Source organism: Gallinula chloropus, assembly GCF_964237585.1.
Source record: "Gallinula chloropus genome assembly, chromosome: 3".
NCBI classification, from domain to species: Eukaryota; Metazoa; Chordata; class Aves; order Gruiformes; family Rallidae; genus Gallinula; species Gallinula chloropus.
Genome location: NC_140087.1, coordinates 17,454,277 through 17,461,327, shown reverse-complemented (window position 1 = coordinate 17,461,327; position 7,051 = coordinate 17,454,277).

Sequence of the window (7,051 nt, the reverse complement as noted above, 5' to 3'; positions counted from 1 at the left end):
AACAAAACCTACTGAAAAAGCAGGCAGAAGGTAGAAGAGGGTACTTTTATGCAAAAGACCACCACGTCACAGACGTCCATTTCAGGGCCAGATAAAAGGAGAAAAAATTGTTTTCCTCTCCTTACTGAGATCACACCTCAGAAATGTAGGTTTTAGTCATTAAAAAAACAGACAGGTATTTACCAACATTTTTCAGACATAACTTAAATAAATCCATATTTTGAGCGATTACAAGAGGTGAGGATTGCCCTAGATTGGATAGGGTTGATATACACTTTCATGTAGCTAATAAGCCTTAAGACTGTGTCTCCACTGTCTTCACTAGACCCTCAAATAAGTGCATGAAGAATATATTTTCATTCATAAGCACAAGAGCAAACTCATTCTTGTCCCTTTAGCTTTGTTCTTTTCCTCCCCTCAAAACCCACTTTCCAGCAAGCAAACCACTCTGCCTTCCAATTTCCACCCTGCTCGGTCTTTGATTCATAGTCAACCCCTTTTCTTGTAAATGCCTGCTTGTCTACACCAGGCTATAAGCTCTCCAGAACCAATGCCTGCTTCATTTTTCCATGTGCCAAATGCATTTGCTAATATTATGTCAAGAACTGGTAATATCATTGCAAGCTAGGCAGCCCTCACTTGTAGTGCAAGGTATTAGTTTCTAGGTAGCTGGCTTTGAGAGGGTTGTAGCTGCTCACTGAGCTTCAGCTCTCAAGTCTCTATTGTTAAAGGTCACCTAGAGCTCAGTTACAAGCATTTGGCTTCTTTCTTCTTCCATGCTGTATGTTACAGTTGTCTGGCTCATGTCACAGTGTCTGTACCGTGCTGTCGCGAATGGTGCAATGATATTAAGGATGGCAGATTCTGTGCTGCTCAGCACTGGTTTAGTCCTCATCTCACACGTCTTGTAAGCCATACATTCTCCTTTAGACTCGGACCTTCAGTGCATAGAGTTATTAGGCTGACTTGCAGAGGCCTTATTCACACTGAAGCCAGACATTACTTTGGGTAGAAAAGTGGGGAAAAAATAAAAGAAAAGGAAAAAAATAATAATAAAAAGAATGTGTGTGCATAGCTAAGCCAGAGCTGAACTGCAGTGTCATAAAATCAATATGGATAATGACTGACCAACAAGCATATAGCAGTCTCTTTTCCAGTCAATAAAATATCGATCTTTTGCTCTACATGGTGTTCACTTTTGCTTTTCTGTTTCTTCTTTCATGGCAGGTTTTATTGCAGTCTGGAGTTTGATTAGTTTATGCCTTTAATTTTATCCCAGCTGTTTCCTGTTCTATTTTCACATTTCATATGGCTTATACAGGTTCTTGGTAAGACTTGGATGCCCATAAATAGAAATATGTTTCATTGACTTTTAAATATATACACATTCATACACGCACAGTTATGTATGATGTTTGAAAATTTTGCACAGATACCAGAAATTAGCCAATTAGTAAATGTTAATTGTGTAAAATTTTTAAATGAAAATGATGAATCACCAGAAGGAGGTTTGTCTGTGGCATGTACCTTTTTTTTTTGATTTGCAGAAAATAACATCAGCAATTGCAAGAATGTAGTTTGGACCCTTTATTCAGTCTTGTCTGAACAATCATCTGGTTTAATTACAAGCTGATATAAGAATTGCCAGGCAGAGTCCTAAGACATGACAGAGCCACAGGTCAGCCACACTGATCATGATAATCCCAATCTTCAAGACTTAACATTTAGGAAAATGAAATTCTTCTCTGACTCATCAACTAATTGTAATTTTAGAAATACCAGCTGAATTATTTATTTCTCCTGCAGTAAATACACTACTGCCAAATCTGAAACTGAGCATTTTGACTTCAGAGTAATAATAAGAAATAGAGGTGGCTGCTATAAATAGTTTGAATAGAAGTTACGCTGGATATCAGATTGGTACTTCCAAGTCTCAACCGCAAGCTAGCAATGTACAAACATAAATACAGTAATACTCTCCACAGTTTGGGTCAGCTATGCTCATGTAGATGAAAGTCAACTTGAGTAGGTACAGAGAAGGGCTGCAAGAAGGAACAGTGTGTCTCTGTGGCAGACTGTGGATCACAGAGGTGATTAGACGGCTGCTATAAACCAAGAGACTACATTTGGTTCAAGAACAAAGGCAAGTAAACTCCTCAGGACTGGAATTTGGAAATTAGAAGGCTGATGATGAACTCTGATGCTCCAGGAGAGCCTCTTTGTAGAACCAGAAGGGACCAGCTACATGGTCAGTTTTAAAGCGATACTTGATCAGTGTGTTAAATGGTGTATGTAACCTGATTGGCTGGGATAGCAAAGCACTGGGAAAAAGGAACCAGATGGTGAGCTTCAAGTCTTTTTTGCTAACATTTGATTTACTGCAGGATGATCAGGGTACAGACTCCAGTGCAATTCAATTTTCTTTAATAAACTTCAGAGGATGGAAGTTCAGGAGATTTATTGTTAAGTCAGTCTTTTTTTTAATGTCATGTGCATTTCTCTAACATTGTACTGTTTTATTTTGAAATATACCTTATTTTATTTTTTCCCCTGTGTATTAGCTGTGCAGCTCTAAGCTAATCACATTGCTTTCGTTATTGTCAAGTTCAATTATCTTAAGGTGCAGTGATGTCTCTAATGCCCTGATCACATCTCCACCATACTCATAGTTATCCCGGGAGACTGGGAGGGAGGCTGCCACTTGGGACTAATTTCTGAAGACTGAAGGTGCCCTACTGCCTCCCTCAAGGCTTAAGGCTAAAGTTGCAGTTCTTCAACCACTACACAGAATCACAGAATCACAAGGTTGGAAGAGACCTTTGAAGATCAAGTCCAACCATTCCCATCCTATGCTAAACCATATCCCTAAGTACCTCATCTGCCCTTTTTTTAAACACATCCAGGGAAGGTGACTCAACCACCTCCCAGGGCAGCCTATTCCAGGCCCTGACAACTCTTTCAGTAAAATTTTTTTTTCTAATATCCAATCTAAATCTGCCCTGGCACAGCTTCATGCCATTTCCCCTTACTCTGTCTTCTGTCACCTGGCTGAAGAGACCATCGCCCACCCTCTACAACCTCCCTTCAGGTAGTTGTAGGTGGTGATAAGGTCTCCCCTCAGCCTCCTCTTCTCCAAGCTAATCAGCCCCAGCTCCCTCAACCATTCCTCATATGATTTGCCCTCCAGCCCCTTCCCCAGCCTGGTTGCCCTTCTCTGCACTTGCTCAAGGACCTCAATGTCCTTCTGATGGTGGGGAGCCCAGAACTGCACACAGTACTCAAGGTGTGGCCTCACCAATGCCAAGTACAGGGGCACAATTACCTCCCTAGACCTATTGGACACACTGTTTTTGATACAAGCCAAGATGCCATTGGCCTTCTTGGCTGCCTGGGCACACTGCTGGCTCATATTCAGCCTGCATTCAACCAAAACCCCCAGGTCCTTCTCTTCCTGACAGCTCACCAGCCAGTCTCCCCCAAGCCTGTAGCACTGCATGGTGTTATTATGTCCCATGTGCAGCACTCTACACTTGGCCTTGTTAAACTTCATCCCGTTGGTCTCAGCCCATTGGTCCAGTCTGTTCAGATCCCTCTGAAGAACTTCCCCACCCTCAGGCAGATCAACAGTTCCTCCTAGTTTAGTGTCATCTGCAAACTTACTGGGGGAGCATTCAATCCCTTCATCGAGGTCATTGATAAAGATGTTGAACAAGACTGGACCCAGGACTGAGCCCTGGGGGACGCCACTCGTGACCGGCCTCCAGCTGGATTTGGTTCCACTCACCACCACCCTTTGGGCCCATCCATCCTGCCAGTTTTTAACCCAGCTGAGGGTCCACCTGTCAAGGCCAGTGGCAGCCAGTTTCTCAGTCAGAATGCTGTGAGACACCGTGTCAAAGGCTTTACTGAAGTCCAGGTAGACACATCCACAGCCTTCCCCTTGTCCATTAAGCGGGTCACCTTGTCATAGAAGGTGATCAGGTTAGTTTGACAGGATCTACCTTTTGTAAACCCATGTTGACTAGGCCTGATCCCCTGGCCATCACACATGTGCTGCATGATGGCTCCCAAGATGACCCTCTCCATGATCTTCCCCGGGACTGAGGTCGGGCTGACAGGCCTGTAGCTCCCCGGATCCTCCTTCCGGCCGTTCTTATATATGGGGGTAACATCTGCCAGCCTCCAGTCGAGTGGAACTTCCCCAGTCTGCCAGGATTTCTGTCATAACCACTCCTGGAGGTGACATGCTTAAAATACAAAGAAACCCCCCACAGTACTGATACCAAATGACCCTTCTCTATCTGTATTTCACATTTTTTCTCTCTGAGACAAGTTGATAGAATGAGACTGAGATATTAACCATTTCCTGCATTACTACTTTTAAAATCTAGGCATATCTTCAGCAGATGTTGTAGCAAGCAACACACAGCAGCAGTGTCTCTGTATCATTTCCCAGCATTTCACAGGTGTAGGCACGTGCTCCATACTCATGACTTTTAGGTCTAGGATGACATTCTCACTATTTGATTCCTGACTTTCTGGAAAGATGATCTGCTTGCCTAGGCCAGGGAAGAGCTAGGACCTAGAGCATAGTATGGCCCTATCAGTGATGTGGGTGTCACATCCTGGTGTAGTTTTTCTGCACTATCTCAGCACATGCAAGTTCAAGTGGTTCTTCTACTCTACTGGTAGGTATCATCCCAGGCTGTCTTCATGGTCAGAATGATTCAGTGCAACCACAGAGGCATTAAAAAAGGGAAAGGTAAGGCTTTGCAAGGCCTTCTGGACCTGTGGTTTCAAACACTTCACAGGATTCTTCATGGCAGTGGGAGGTATCTGTTTATACTCCACTGAGTTAACCAGAAATTTCAGAACCTGGTCAAAGTTTTTATGAATTTCATTTGATTTAATAGAATGGATGTATAGCAGTATACTATATCTGAGGAAGATAAGTAAAAACACAGTGACATTTATACAATGACATACCAATAGCTGAAGGAAAACAATGTTAAATAGTCGTGGAAGCAGAGGCCAGAAAAACTCATTTACTAATCAAGAAAGAATGCTGCAATAAAACCTCAACATGCTTATTAGTAAACATAGAATCATAAAATGCTTTGGGTTGGAAGGGTCCACAAAGATCACCTAGTTCCAACCCTCTGCCATGGGCAGGGACACTCTCCACTAGCCCAAGTTGCCCAAAGCCCCATCCAGCCTGGCCTTGAACACTGTCAGGGAGGGGGCAGCCACAGCTTCTCTGGGCAGCCTGTGCCAGGGCCTCACCACCCTCACAGGGAAGAATTTATTCCTAATGTCTAATCTAAACCTACCCTCTTTTAATTTAAACCCACTACCCTGCGTGCTATCACCACACCTCCGATGAGCAGTCCCTCTCTCACTTCCCTGTATGCCCACTCTAGGTACTGTAAGGCTGAGCTGTCTCTTCTCCAGGCTGAACAAGGCCAGCTCTCTCAGCCTGTCTTCACAGGAGAGGTGCTCCAGCCCCTTTTGTGGCCTTCCTCTGGGCTCACTCCAACAGCTCCATTCTTGTACTGGGGACCCAAGAGTTGGACAAAGTACTCCTGGTCGAGGTCTCACAAGAGCAGAACAGAGGGGCATAATCACTTCCCTTGTCCTGCTGGTCATACTGATTTTGATGCAGCCCAGGACACAGCTGGCTTTCTGGGCTGCAAGCATGCATTTCCAAATCATGTTGAGCTTACATCAATCAATGCTCCCAAGTCCTTCTCCTCAGGGCTGTTCTCAATCCATTCTCCACCCAGCCTGTAGTTGTGCTTGGGATTGCACCAACCCATGTGGAGGACCTTGCCCTTCCCCTTGTTGAACTTCATGCGGTTCACACAGGCCCACCTCTCCAGCCTGTCAAGGTCCCTCTGGATGGCACCCCTTCCCTCCAGCATACTGGCCACGCCACACAGCTTGGTGTCATCGGCAAACTTGTTGAGGGTGCACTCAATTCCACTGTCCATGTCTCTGACAAAGATGTTAAACAGTGCTGGTCCCACTTCCCACCCGTGAGAAACACCACTTGTCACTGGTCTCCATCTGGACATTGATCCACCAACCACAACTCTGACTGCGACCATCCAGCCGATTCCTTATCCACTAATTTCTTGAGAACAAGCTTCTTTCTTACAAAAAAAACCCCAAAGCAAGCCCTTAGTCAAACATTTTCATTGGAAGGGAAGCAATTTAAGTAAAATTTTGTGACTATGAAAGCAGATGGCCATAAAAGGCTGCTAATATGAGGAATGGAACTTACCTCAAATAATAGAAAAACTGATAACAAAACTGTAACAAAAATGGTAGCATGTACTTTGTGAGCCTGTGACAGAGGACCAACCTCAGGTCACCAGGCTGGTCTTGGGGACCAGCCTGTTCTCATACAGCCTTGGAGAAGTGACAAACTGGGTGGCCTTAATGTCACATTCTAATGTTTTTAAACATGTGGATTTCTTTAACCTTTAACTCTTGAATTTCTTGGATTTCTCACGATAGCCATCTTACTCCTTGTTAGATTGATTGCATTTTTCTTTTAAATGTCTACAAAATCTTAACTCTTAATCACTCTTAACTCAGCAATCTTAACTTTTAACTCACTGAAAAGTAAACCCACCCTGATCTATTTTGGGAGGAAAGGGGGCACTGAGGCAATGTCTGTTATCATTTACCAAGATCTTCATTTTAAAGTGTGTTTTCACTTGCCCATGAAACACTGACAAATTAAATGCTTTGAGCCAAGCTCTGTGCCACACTTTCTCAGGCCAGTTCCTTCTTTCCTATTCTCCTTTTTCTCTTTCATTCCCAGAAGTTTTCAATCAAAACCATCTTGTTTCACAAAAAAAAACCACAGGAAAAACATATCATGTTTGACCTACAAAAAAGAACCCCAAACCTTTCATTTTATAACTTCAGATGCTTCACTTGATTTTTGTCTCAGGAACCCAATTGATAATAAAAAGGGAAAACTTACTCTCATGGATATGCCTCCTTCCATCCCTGCAAAAGTCCACTTGCCCTAATCACATCT